The sequence below is a fragment of the Tamandua tetradactyla genome, chromosome 1 (assembly GCF_023851605.1).
Source record: "Tamandua tetradactyla isolate mTamTet1 chromosome 1, mTamTet1.pri, whole genome shotgun sequence".
NCBI lineage: Eukaryota > Metazoa > Chordata > Mammalia > Pilosa > Myrmecophagidae > Tamandua > Tamandua tetradactyla.
In genome coordinates this window covers 223,252,061-223,266,329 of record NC_135327.1, presented here as the reverse complement: position 1 = coordinate 223,266,329, position 14,269 = coordinate 223,252,061, and the positions used below count along the sequence as shown (strand labels likewise).

Here is a 14,269-nt window from a genome sequence, read left to right as displayed (position 1 = left end):
CAGGGCAGAATTGTAGCCTATCATGTCAGCATATTTCTCTGCATAGTTATGTTTGAGGAACATGACTGATGGTACAACTAAATCCAAGTAATCAACCACTAGAATGAGAGTCTATATTTTATTGCTTTCAGTTGCCTGTTTGAATGTGCTCCTAATGTGCTATGTAATATGGTTATCAAAAATTGAATTAGTTATTTTTAAAAGATAATTATATATCAAGAAGAATGGTTCTTTATTCTAAGAAATATTTGTGGTCATTTGGTTATTTTATTTTTAATAGTCAAATAAAAGAGGAAAGGTAAGGTTTAAAGGTGTAATGGTAGAATCGATGTTTCTGAATGAGATTCTCCAGTTTTCCAGGAGGTGGCAGCAGCTCTTAAGTAACCTGAGAGATCTTGCCAGAAAGGTCATACTCAAAGAATAGACACTGTCTCATTTGTAACTTTTACCGCCTGTACTTTCTTTCGCCGCTTTTTGCTTTCTTGTCACTTTTTTCTTTTTTTTAGCAAAGTTCAGCCACAAATCACGTTTTTATGAAGTCTGATCCTTTCTGTTCTGAAATGGCCTACTTATGCTGATGTCAACAGACAGACTTTACGACAGTCCTCGGGCCAAGATTTTAGTTGAGCAAGGACAGTGGTTGACTTGGCTGAATGTGGAGGATATGAAAGCATGCTTGATCTGCATTTTTGAGGGGAGGGTTGTTTCCTTCCTAGGGTATTCTTGTATCTTTTTTTTTCTTTCCTGTATCTTTAAAAATAGACGTTTCTGGAGATTGAACAGAGGTGTTATAGATAAAATGAGGATGGTATCAGTATTTTGTAAAGCTGCATTAATTTAGAACTTGAAAATAATTTATTATTTACTTTTATATTTTTGCTTTAAAGCTATTTTAGAGTTTAAAGATGAAATTATACTAGGCTCCGTTTTGTGAGGAATGAGAGCTGTTTTCTGGAAACAGTTAAAAAAGGGGGATGGGGATTTTAAATTGCACTTCATTTTCTACCAAACTTTAAAAACTAAAATGTTCGCTGATTTTGCTTCCAAAATACATTTAATTCTAATGGGCGCCCTTCTCCACGTGTTTCAAATTATTAGACAATTCTGTCATTGTATTCTTCATCAGAATCAGGCTGTCCCTCTTTCTCTGCCTTACTTTGCTTAAATGACACTACTTCTGGACTCAGTAAAGACAGACATACTTGAAGTATGTTTATAATGTTAGAGTTGTTCTTAGAAGTTTCTGAAGTCTTTTTTCGGCTAATGTTCTTGATCGCACTTGCCACTTGAAACGTCCTGGTTTTATTGATACAGTCTATGTTTGTATTGTCAATGTTTCTATTTCTCTAATTTTTTGCTTCTATGTTGATTAATTCCTTCCTTTACTTTTTTATTGTGAAATATAGCATATATACAAAAAAGCAATAAATTTCAAAGTACACTGTGACAAGTAGTTATAGAACAGATTTCAGAGTTTGGTAGGAGTTACAGTTCCACAATTTTAGGTTTTTCCTTCTAGCTGCTTTAAAACACTGGAGACTAAAAGAAATATTGATATAATGATTCAGCAGTCATACTCATTTGTTAAAGCCTATCTTCTCTGTTACATCTTCTCCTTCTGCACTGATCATTCTCCCAATCTTTAGGGGTATCTGGACTACGCTCATTCTAACTTTTTCATATTGGAAAGGGCTGCCGATAATATGGAATAGAGGGATGGAACTACTTGATGTTCTGGAGAGGCTGGCCCCTCTGAACCCATCTGGAGGTTGTAAGTTTCTAGAAAGTAATTATAGTGCATGGAACTTTTGTAGAATCCCAGCTAGAGTTCTAGGTGTTCTTTAGGGTTGGCAGGAATGGTTTTGGCTGGGGGTTGGTAACCATGATAAATAGTAATATCTAGCTGAAGCTTGCATAAGAGTAGCCTCCAGAATAGGCTCTTGACTCTATTTGAACTCTCTCAGCCTTATTTTGTTACTTTATTTTGTCACAACTCTTTTCCCCATTTGGTCAGACAGGCATTGTTGATCCTATGGTGCCAGGGTCAGGTTCGTCCTGGGAGTCATATCCCATGTTGCCAGGCAGATTTTCACCCCTGTATGTCATGTCCCACATAAGGGGAAGGGTAATGATTTTACTTGCAGAGTTGGGCTTAGAGAGAGAGAGAGAGAGAGAGAAAGAGGGACCACATCTGAGCAACAAAAGAAGCCCTTTGGAAGTAACTCTTAGGCATAACTATAGGTAGCCTTAGCTTTTCCGATACATAAATGAGCTTCACAAAAGCAAGCCTCAAGATCAGGGGATTGGCCTGTTGACTTGGGAGTCTCTAATGTTTGAGACAGTATTAGGTGTTTATTTGGTGGTAAAGTTTAGTAGTTACCTATTTTTTTGTCCCATCCCTCAAGGGACTTTGCCAATGCTTTTTAATTATCTGCTCAACTATAGAAAATTTAGTATTTGGACAAGATAAACCTCTCTTCATTTGGTCTCATTGGTTGGTGAAGTTCTAAAATGTAGATCATCTCTCCTTACCCCTGTTTTCTCATTTGCCTTAGTCTCGACCTGACTGGCTTCATCCTTATCTCTAATGAAAGCTTGTTGTATGTGGCGATGCTGACTTTCAGGGCTGCAGGACTGAATCTGAGTCCTAGACTAGGTGTCACTCAAGTTCTCAGAGTTCCAGGGAAGTAGCAGGTTATACATATGTGGCACAGCCTCTCAAAATCTAGAAATAACAATGATAGCTCTGGACTAACTGTGACTGCAATAAGAGCTTACAATCTAGACTCCAAATTTCTTATAATTATTTTCTAAAAAAGACAATACAATATTTGTTCTTTTGCTTTTGGCTTATTTTTCATCACAAAATGTCCCACAGGTTCATTCAAAGCATTGCATGCCTCATGATTTTGTTCCTTTCTGTAGCTGTATGATATTTCATCATATGTATATACACCACAGTTTGTCATTCCAGCTCTCAGCCACCTCCATCCATTGGGCATCATGAATAATGTCCAAAGTCAACAATCCATATCTCACATGATCCTCACTTAATTGTAAAGTCACCAACATTCTCAATTTTAGATAATTTCCATTGCTCCCAAGAGAAAAATAACCAATAAACACACCCTCACAAATAGAAAATTCCAAACTTCCCCTTAACTCTTGTCCTTCCCCCCTAATTATTTAGGTATTGCTGTGGTACTGTTGATGTCTTCCTGATAACAGAGCCCATAGCATGCAATAGTAGTTTTCCCCCATACCCTTCTATCATTTATTATTTGTACAAGATTCATACCTTTGAGGTAGTTCATGCAAGAACTTATACCTTTGAGGTAGTTCATGCAAGAACTTATTTATATTTGTAGTGTTAATTGGTTGGATACATGGATCTATACAACCCCTTTCAGTCATGTTCACCTTCAATATGGTAATATTACTTATAGACCCACTAAAGAACTGCCTTCACTTCTCTCTATTCTATTACATATAAATTCAACCTCATTAGCTAACTGTTCACCCAGTTCTATAGCTTCTGTGTCTGTCTATGTCCCTCAATGTTCCATATACTCTATATTATAAGCCTCTGAGTTTACCTTTTCCATGGTCATAAAAACGAAATCATATAGTATCTATCCTTTTGTGTCTGGTTTATTTCACTCAGCATTATGTCCTCAAGGTTCATCCGTGTTGTCATGTGCTTCAGGATGTCATTTCGTCTAACTGCTGCATAATATTCCAACGTATGTATATACCACAATTTTTTATCTACTTGTCTGTTGATGGGCACTTGGGTTGTTTCCATCTTTTGACGATTGTGAATAATGCTGCTATGAACATCTGTGTACAAATATCTGTTTGTGTCACTGCTTTTGGATCTTCTGGAGTAGTGATATTGCTGGGTCACAGTGCAACTCAAAATTTAGTTTTCTAAGGAAACACCGAATTTTCTTCCACAGTGGCTGTCCCATTATACATTCCCACCAGCAGTGCATAAGTGTCCCATTTTCTCCACATCCTCTCCAACATTTCTAGTTTTCTGTTTGTTTAATAGCAGCCATTCTTTTAGGTTTGAGGTGATATCTCATTGTAGTCTTGATTTGCATTTCTCTTACAGCTAATGAAAACGAGCATCTCTTCATGTGCTTTTCAGCCATGTTTATTTGCTCTTTGGAAAAATGTCTATTCATATCTTTAGCCCATTTTATAAATGGGTTGTTTGTTCTTTTGTTGCTAAATTGTATGATTTCTTTATATATACAGGATATCAAACCTTTGTCTGATATGTGATTCCCAAATATTTTCTCCCATTAAGTTGTCTGCCTCTCAACCTTTTTGATAAAGTCTTTTGAGGCACAGAAGCATTTGATTTTGAGGAGTTCCTGTGCTGGATTGAATTTTTATGTACCCCCCAAAAAACACGTTTTAATCCTGAACTATTCTTGTGGAAGCAGCCATTTATTTTTATAGTACTGAATACAGCACTGTAGACTGGAAGCTTGATTAGATGATCTCCACAGAGATGTGACTCCCAGTTGTGGGTGTGAACTTTGATTAGATGGAGATGTGACTCCACTCATTCCAGGTGGGTCTTGATTAGTTACTAGAGTCCTTTAAAAGAGGAAATATTTTGGAGAGAGACAGAAGTAATAGAAATGACAGAGCCAACAGAAACTTCAGAGCAGAGCTAACACAGATGTCGACACTTGGAGAACAGAGACATAGATGTTTGGAGACACTTGGACCCAGCAAACGTCGCCATGAGATGTTAAGCAAGCCAGAAACTGGAGAGGGCCAAGGAAAGCCAAGAGAGGAAAGCCAGCCCTGGAGAAGTAAAGTGAGGAACCCCCACAGGAACAGAGGCTGAAAGCAATGGAAGCCAGGAGTGGGGGACCACCAGATACTAGCTACATGACTACCCAGATGACAGGTGTTCCTGACCCATCAGCCTTCCTTGAATTAAGGTATCTCTCCCTTAATGCCTTAGTTTGCACATTTTCATAGGATTAGTAAACTTGTAATATATTTAATTCCCCTTTTTAAAAGCCGTTCCAGTCCCAGTTCTGGTATATGGCATTCTGGGAGCCTGCTGAGTAAAACGTTTTTCTTTTGTTGCTGTGCTTTGGGTGTGAAGTTTAAGAAACCACTTACTATTACTAGGTCTTGAAGATGTTTCCCTATATTTTCTTCTAGGAGTTTTATGGTACTGGCTCTTATATTTAGGTCTTTGTTCCACTTTCAGTTAATTTTTATATAGGTGAAAGGTAAGTGTCCTCTTTCATTCTTTTCTTCCTCTACTTTTTAAGGCTTGTTCCCAGTTTCCTTAAACCTTCTTTGATTTGAATGGCTAATTCATTATTTTAAATCTTTCTTGTATTTAAGACTACACATTTTCCTCTTAGAACTATTTTTCCTGTACTTCATAGTTTTGAAAATGATAATTTATTATCAAATATTTGTAATTTCAAAATTCCCTATTCTTTTAACCTAAACCCCCTTATTATTATAAGAGTGTTTAGTTTAGTTGTTTCCTCTAAATGGGTAGATTCATGGTGTGGGATAGTGTAGCTTTACTTTGTGTGGTGAATTTTTAGTACTGTTGTATCAAGGTCAACCTATCTCCTTAACATTTTCTCCTTTGGTAATTTTTAAAAGATTTTTCTTCCCTTGTGGCCTAATACATTGTTGGTTTTTGTGAATTTTCTACATGTGTTTTGAAAAGCATATGAATTCTCTGTTTATTGGGAAAAATGATGAACTGTAACTCTATGCTCAGAAAGAAATAATTGTGGGCATGTTCTATAGTCAGAGATACTGCCAAACTGGCCTTCAAAGATTCTGTAGGTGTTTTGCCGTATAGTATGAGAGGGTCTGTTTAATCCCATCCTTTTCAACACATGGTAATATCAGATTTAAATTTTATGATGAAATGTTGGAAATTTAAAATTTTAGCATTTTGATGACAAATGTATCTGATTGTTTTAATTTACATTTGTATTGTTATTGGGTGTGATGGTTAATTATATTGTGTTAACTTTTATTTATTCTTTCTCTGATGCTTTTTTTTCTTATGTAGATCCAAGTTTTGATCTATATAATTTTCTGTCTGCTGAAGACCTTCTTTTATCTTTCAGGTCTTCTGGAAATAAATTCCCACAGTTTTTGTTTATCTGAAAAAGTCTTTATCTGTATTATCTTTTGAAAGATAATTTCACTTGCTATAGAATTGTAGTTTGGTGGTTTTTGTCATTCCACTTCTTCTTCCTTGCATTTTTTTTTTTTTTTTTTTTTTTGATGAAAGGTCTGCTGTGATTCTTTTCCTTGTTCCTCCATAGGTAAGGTGGCAAGGATTTTCTCTTTGTCTTTCTTTTCAATTTGAACATGATATGCATAGGTATGATTTCTGGGGTATTTTTCCTGCTTTGTGTTCTCTGAGCTTATTAGATCTATGATTTGGTATCTGTCATTAATTTTGTAAAGTTCTTGACTTCAAATATTTCTTCTTCTCTATTCTCTTTTTTCCTTTTGATATTCCAATTATGCCTATGTTACACTCTTGAAGTTTTCCCATAGTTTTTGGATGTTGTCTTCTTTTTTTCTCTTTGCCTTCCAGTTTTGGAAGTTTCTATTGATCTGTCTTAAGCGCACTGATTCTTTCCTCAGCTGTGTCAGGTCTACTGATGAGCTCATCAAGAACATTTTTCATTTCTGTTACAGTGGTTTTAATCTTTAGCATTTTTACTTTGATACTTTCTTGGAGTTGTCATCTCTGCTTATATTACTCATCTGTTTTTGCATGCAGCCTACTTTTTCCATTGCAGTCCTTAACATATTTAACATAGTTATTTTAAATTCCCTGTCTGATAATTCCAACATCTGCGTCAAATCTGAGTCTGGTTCTGGTGATTGCATTGTCTCTTCAGACTGTATTTTTTCTTGCCTTTTGACATGTCTTATAATTTTTTTGTTGCAGGTTAGATATGTTGTCTTAGGTAATAGGATCTGAAGTTTTCAGTGTGAGGATTTATGTTAATCTGGTTAGGAGTTGGGCTGTGTTTAATGTTTACTGTAACTTGACCAGTCAGAGACTTTACATTCTTCTAATGTCTTTGTTTTGGCCCCCATTTGACTTTGGGATTCCCTAAGTATTCCTTATAAGAAAGTTTGTGTGTCTTGCAGTTCTTTCAGCTATAACATTACTATTATTATACTGGAGCCCTGTTGGTGTGGTGGTTTGACTAAAACTCAGTGTTTTAGTGGGCCTGTGTCTTGGGTCTGGACCTTCAAAGTGTTTATCCAGTAAATATAGCCTTTTCTCCCCCATACTTCCTACTCTCTTCCCCGGATATGTATTCTTAATCTTTCTCCTTGAAGCCCCAATCCCTGTTAACTGTTTTTTAATCGCCTTGTGTGGGACAGGAAGGTTAGAGGGGGTGGGAAGGATACCCTTCACCCAACTGGAGAAAAGCTCTGGTAAAGCCTTTCCCCTGGAGGATAGGTGTGCCAGTTTGAAAGTATTATGTACCCCAGAAAAACCATGTTTTAATCTTGATGCAATCTTGTGAGAGCAACCATTTCTTTTAATCCTGATCCAATACTAGGTTGGAAACTTCTGATAGATTATCTCCATTGAGATGTGGCATGCCCAATTCTGGGTGTGACTTTTTGATCAGGAGGAGATGTAACTCCACCCATTCCAAGTGGGTCTTGATTAGTTTACTGGAATCATTTAAAAGAGGAAACATTTTGGAGACAGTCAGTAATGACAGAGCTGACAGAAACAACGGAAACTTCAGAGCTGACAGAGAGAGCAGATGTGCATGCTTGGAGAACAGTTGCTTTAGAGAACAGAGGCATGGATGTTTGGAGATGCTTCCAGCCCAGCAGACATCGCCATGAGATGCTAAGCAAGCCAGAACCTGGAGACAGTCAAGGGAAGCCAAGAGATGAAAGCCAACCCCAGAGAAGCAAAGTGAGGAACCACCACTCAGAGACTAAAAGCAACGGAGCCCAGGAGCACGGGTCCAGCAGATGTCAGCTATGTGTCTTCTCAGCTGACAGAGGTGTTCCAGATTCATCGGCCTTTCTTGAGTGAATGTAATCTCTTGTTGGTGCCTTAATTTGGACACCACCATTAGACTTAATTTGGAAAGTCTAAGGACTTTCACTTCATTAGAAATTTATTTCAACGATTACAATCTTCGTTGTAATTTATTAAATTCCCCTTTTGATCCGTTTCTGGTATATCACATTCCAGCAGCTCTCAAACTCACAATAGTCTTCAATAAAGAGAAAGGTCTGGGTGTGTTCCACAGTGACTGCTCTTTTCCTCCCCTGAGAGCCACTAGGTTTATTTACCTGGCATTTTTACCATGATAACCTACCTCAGGGGATTCCTAGAAGTAAAGCCCAAAAAAAGCTTGGGGGCCACTAAGATTATGCCCTCCAGGGTTTCTCAGTCTCCCAGTAGTCCACACTCATTCTCTAGCAATTTGTCAAAACTACCACTTAAGTAGTACTACCAGTTTATGGTTCTAATGAGTTTTCCTGTAGGTAAGTGGGTCTTGACTGTGTCTCTCTTAATGAGCCTGTCTCTTCGTATTTTAAGGTGATGGTTTACCCTACAACCTCACCTCCTTAATGGGTTCAAGAAAAATTGTTGACTTTCAATTTGTCTAGATTTTTCTTGTTGTAAGGACAGGAGTGATAACTTCCAAACTCTTTACATGTTAAGAATGAAACCAGAAGTCTCCAACTATTTAAAGCTAAAATTATAACACTATTGTAGAATTTATCCCATATGTAGATGTAAAATATGTGACAACAGCAGGGCTAAGGCTGAGGGGCAACAAAAGGAATTACACTCTTGTAAGTTTCTTACATTTTATATTAAATAGTAAAATTTTAATCATAGATATAAAGTTAAGTACTCTAAGTAAAAGATGCATATTATAATTCCTAGAGTAACCTGAAAAATAACACAAAGGTAGAGCTAAAAGCTAATAGAGGAATTAAAATGGAATATTAAAAATATCAGCTTAACCTGAAATGGGGAAGAGAGGAACAAAAATAAGGTGGGATAAATAGAAAACTAAGGCACAAAAACAGTAGTCCTAAACAGAAACATCAATAATTATTTTAACAGTAAATAGACTAAACATTAATTTGAAAGTAGAAATTGCCAAGCATATAAATTTTTAAAAGCCAACTATATTCTCTCTACAGCAAATTTAGATAAAAAGGTACAGATAAGTTGAAAGTAAAAGGATATGACATCCAATCAGTGAGGTGAAAAGGTGGTGTAACTGTATTAATATAAGACAAAGTAGACTCCAATACAAGGAACATTACAACAGATAAAGATGGATATTTTCTAATAATAAACAGGTAAATTGGTCAGGAAGCCATAAAAATCATAAATGTGTATGCATCTAATAATAAAGTTTCAAAATATCTGAAGCTGACAGAATAGAATAGAGAAAAACAACAAGTGGATACTCCCTCAAAAACTGATTTTATAAAAAGTAAGTAAAAAGAACAATATAAAAAATTGACCAACACTCTCAACCCTTTTTATAGTATACTAGCCCAACAATTAGAGAATACTCACTATTTTTAAAAGCGCAGGAGGAGTGCAAGGGTAATTCAGTGTAATAATTCTTGCCTGCCATGTGGGACACCCAAATTTGATTTCCAGCCCATGAACTTCCAAAAAAGAAAAACTGAACAAATGGTGCTGCAATAATGGGATCGTCACATGGAAAAAGAATGAGATGTGAGCCCCACCATCCAGCATACAAAAAAAAAAAAAAAAAGCACATGGACTGTTTATCAAAATGGATCATATTCTGGGCCATGAAACAAGTCTCAGTATATTTCAAAGTATTGAAACCTTCCAGAATACATTCTCAGACCTCAACTCATGCAAAAGAGAAATCAGTAACAAGAAAATGTGTAGAAGACTCCAAACTTCCTGGAAATTAAATAGTATACTTTTATAGAGTCCATAAGTCAAAGAAGAAATTACAAGAAAAATTAGAAAATATTTCAAATCAAATGATAATAAAAAGAATATATCAAAATTTATGGTATGCAGCTTTGTCAGTGCTTAGAGGGAAATATAAAGTTTTAAATGCATAATCAGTAAAGAAGAAATGTTTAAAGTCAGCCATTGTGATTGTTCTGGTTTGAAATTGTTAAGTACTCCAGAAAAGCCATGCTCTTTTAATCCAGTCTTGTGGGTGCAGGCTTATGGTAGGTGGGACTTTTTGATTAGATTGTTTCTATGGAGATGTGACCTCATCCACTCAATGTGGGTCTTAATCCTTTTGCTTGAGGTCTGTATGAAACAAATAAAAGGCAGAAAACATAGAGCGAGCTTAGTCTGACACAGAGAGCAGAAAGATGAAACTAGGACACAGAAGTGGAGATGCTAAGCTAAGAGATGAAATCTAGAGTTTGCCCTGGAAAAGCTAAGGGAGGATCTACAAATGCTTAGTGAGAAAGCCACTGGAAGTAGGAGCTGAGACGGCCATTTGAAACCAGATGCCAGGAGAGAAGGACAGCAGACATCGCCATGTGCTTTTCCAGCTAACAGAGAAACCCCAAATGCCATCAGCCTTTCTTCAGAGTCAAGACGTCTTTCTCTGGATGCCTTAATTTAGACATTTTCATGGCCTTTGGACTGTAAATCTGTAACTTAATATCTCTGCTTTGAAAGCCAATCTATTTCTGGTATATTGCCTTCCAGCAACTTCAGCAAACCAAAACATCAAATTTCCACCTTATGTTAGAAAAAGAAGAGTAAATTGAACCCAAAATAAGTAGAAATGAAGAAATATTAGTGAAAAGAACAAACAAAAAACAGAAAAAATAGAGAAAATAATCAGATAATGTAGTTCATTCTCAAAATGAAACTTAGAGAACATTGATAAAATTGATAAAGCCTTAGCAAGATCGATTGAGGTAAAAGAGGGAATATATAATTTACTAATATCAGAAATGAAAGAGGGTGCATCTCTACAGATCCTATAGAGATTATAAGTATGTAAAGATCTACTACTATGGTTAAGAACCACTTTATATCAGTAACCCTCACAACTAAAAATTAATGGACAAATTCCTTGAAATAACAACTTACAAAAGCTGGAACAAGAAGAAATAGAAAATCTGAACAGACTAATATACACTACAGAGATTGAATTCATAATGAAATTCCTTCTCACAGACAGATGCTAGATATAGGTGCTTTCACTGGGGAATTCTATCAAATATTTCAGGAAGCAATTATGTCAATCATACTAAAACTTTCGGAACAAAGAAGAGGAGAAAATGCTGCCCAACCACTTCCTGAGGCTAGTATAACCAAGGCATGACAAAGAAATACAAACAAAAAATGTGAAAATGCTTGTGGATGCAAATATCCTTAACAAAATATTAGAAAGTCAAATAGAGCAATGCATGAAAAGGATACTGCCTCATGACCAAATGAAATTTAGTCAATAAATTTAGGGTAGTGTCATCATTTAAAAATCAAACTGATTTATCATAGTTCCCTAATGTGGGAACAATCCACATGTCCATCCATGGGAGAAATGCTAAACAAACTGTGGTCTGTTCTTACAGTGAAATACCACTCAGCTTTATACGGTGAACTAATAATAATGTGAAATATGAATGAGTCTCAAAAGCGTTGTTGACTGAAAGAAACCAGACATCAATGTTTGATTCCATTTATATTTCAAGGAATGGAGAAAGTAATCTCTGGTGAAAAAAATCAGAAAAGTGATTGCCTGAGGGTGTTGGAGATTGGCTGGATGGGAAAACTAACATTTTTCAAAAGTCATTGAATTGTTATATTTAAGATTTGTACATTTCACCTGCATTAAAAAATGGTGGCTCTACTTCCCACTTAAAACCACCTAACCTAGACTCCTTAGCCTGGTAAGATGAGTAGTGAATTGCTTCATCCACCCACCCAGGCACCAGCCATGCTGAGCTTCGGAGGGTTTTCTTAATATGCCATACTGACTTTATCATGACTTTTCCTACTTTTTTGCCCTCATTTGTCCGATAGTGACTTGCCTTGCAGGGTTTGCTATGCTTTTTAGTTGCTCTCTAGCTTCCCACAGTATACAGAGGGAATTCACTCATTTGTATGTGTATTTGTGAATGCATTCCAGGACATGCTATAGTATCTGATGTGCTGAGACGCCTGATACCACTAGTTGAGTATATATACATTGGGTATAAGTATATACATTTACATAATGTAATATATTCTGTATTAAACACATACACATATGTATAGTGAATTGCATAAAAGTTCATGATTATACTAGTTATTTGGTAGTGTTCTAGTTGGCTAGCTGCCAGAATGCAATATACCAGAAATGGAAAAGTTTTTTTAAAAAGGGGAATTTAATAAGTTGCAAGTTAACAGTTTTTAGGCCGTAGAAATGTCCCAATTAAAGCAAATCTATAGAAATGTCCAATCTAAGGCATCCAAGGAAAGATACCTTGATTCAAGAAGGCCAATGAAGTTAGACTGGAAGGGCACATGGTGAACATGGCGTCATATGCTAGCTTCCTCTCCAGCTCCCCAGGAGGTGTTTTCCTTCTTCATCTCCAAAAGTCACTGGCTGGTAGATGCTGCTTCGTGGTTCTGCGGCATTCTCTATTGTGGCTTTCTCCTGGCTCTGTCGTTCTTCTCTGCTCTCTCTGAATCTCCCCCTTTTTCCAAAATACTTGCTCTTCTATAGGATTCCAGTAAATCAAGACCCGCCTGGAATGGGTGGAGACATGTCTCCACCTAATCCAGTTTAACAGCCACTCTTGACTGAGTCACATCTCCAGGGAGATGTTCTAATTAAAGTTTCAAACATACAGTGCTGAATAGGGATTAGAAGAAATGACTGCCTTTACAAAATGGGATTAGGATTGAAACACGGTTTTCCTAGGGTACCTACATCCTTTCAAACCAGCACAGGTAGTTTGTATCTTTTAAACAATCTATGTTTTCTGGTTTGATTCTGTTTTGGTTAACGATAACAAGAGCCTAAAGTGTTAGCATTTACATGATTTCTACTCCATGATTTTCAATCTTTTTGTGTCATGTGATTTATGTGTCTTCCATAAACAACATACAGTTGACTTTTATTTCTATGTCTGTGTGGATTTAACCCGCTTGTTTTTATTGCAATAATTAATGTACTTGGTTTTTTTTTTAACGTGGGCAGGCACCGGGAATCTAACTCAGGTCTCCAGCATGGCAGGTGAGAACTCTGCCTGCTGAGCCACCACTGCACTAACCTAATAAATTTAGTTTTATACATGCAACTTTAGTATGGTTTTCCATTTTCAATCTATCCTATTTCTTTTCTTTTCTCTCCTCTCCCACAACCCCCAACATCTCTCTCTTCCTCTTTTGCTAGCTTCCTCTTTCTTTTTGTAGTTCGGAAGTCATATATTCCATTGCTATTCTTCAAATTGGTAACTTTACATTTTGCTATTAACAGACAGATTGACAATAGGTCTCTATTACCTGCTTGCCTCATAGCTTGAAAAGTCAAGGGTTTTGATATACTTTTATCAGTCTCTTTGCCTGCCCATCACAATTACTTTGTGAGAAACGTAGGAAATTGTAGTTGTAGATTTTTATTATTTTCACACCATGTTTCCTTTAGTTTTTTTTTTTATTAACGGAAAAAAAGAAATTAACCCAACATTTAGAAATCATACCATTCTACATATGCAATCAGTAATTCTTAACATCATCACATAGATGCATGATCATCGTTTCTTAGTACATTTGCATCGGATTAGAAGAACTAGCAACACCACAGAAAAAGATATAGAATGTTAATATAGAGAAAAAAAAAGTAATAATAATAGTAAAACAAACAAACAAACAAACAAACAAACAAAAAAACTATAGCTCAGATGCAGCTTCATTCAGTGTTTTAACATGATTACTTTACAATTAGGTATTATTGTGCTGTCCATTTTTGAGTTTTTGTATCTAGTCCTGTTGCACAGTCTGTATCCCTTCAGCTCCAATTACCCATTATCTTACCCTGTTTCTAACTCCTGCTGGACTCTGTTACCAGTGACATATTCCAAGTTTATTCTCGAATGTCGGTTCACATCAGTGGGACCATACAGTATTTGTCTTTTAGTTTTTGGCTAGACTCACTCAGCATAATGTTCTCTAGGTCCATCCATGTTATTACATGCTTCATAAGTTTATCCTGTCTTAAAGCTGCATAAT

General features: G+C 36.3%; 1 protein-coding gene across 1 annotated transcript in view; it reads left to right on the top strand.

The window, feature by feature from the left end:
• Positions 1-14,269, top strand: part of ANKRD26 (ankyrin repeat domain containing 26) — a 1,272,391-nt gene that overhangs the window by 394,569 nt on the left and 863,553 nt on the right. The window lies entirely within an intron of this gene.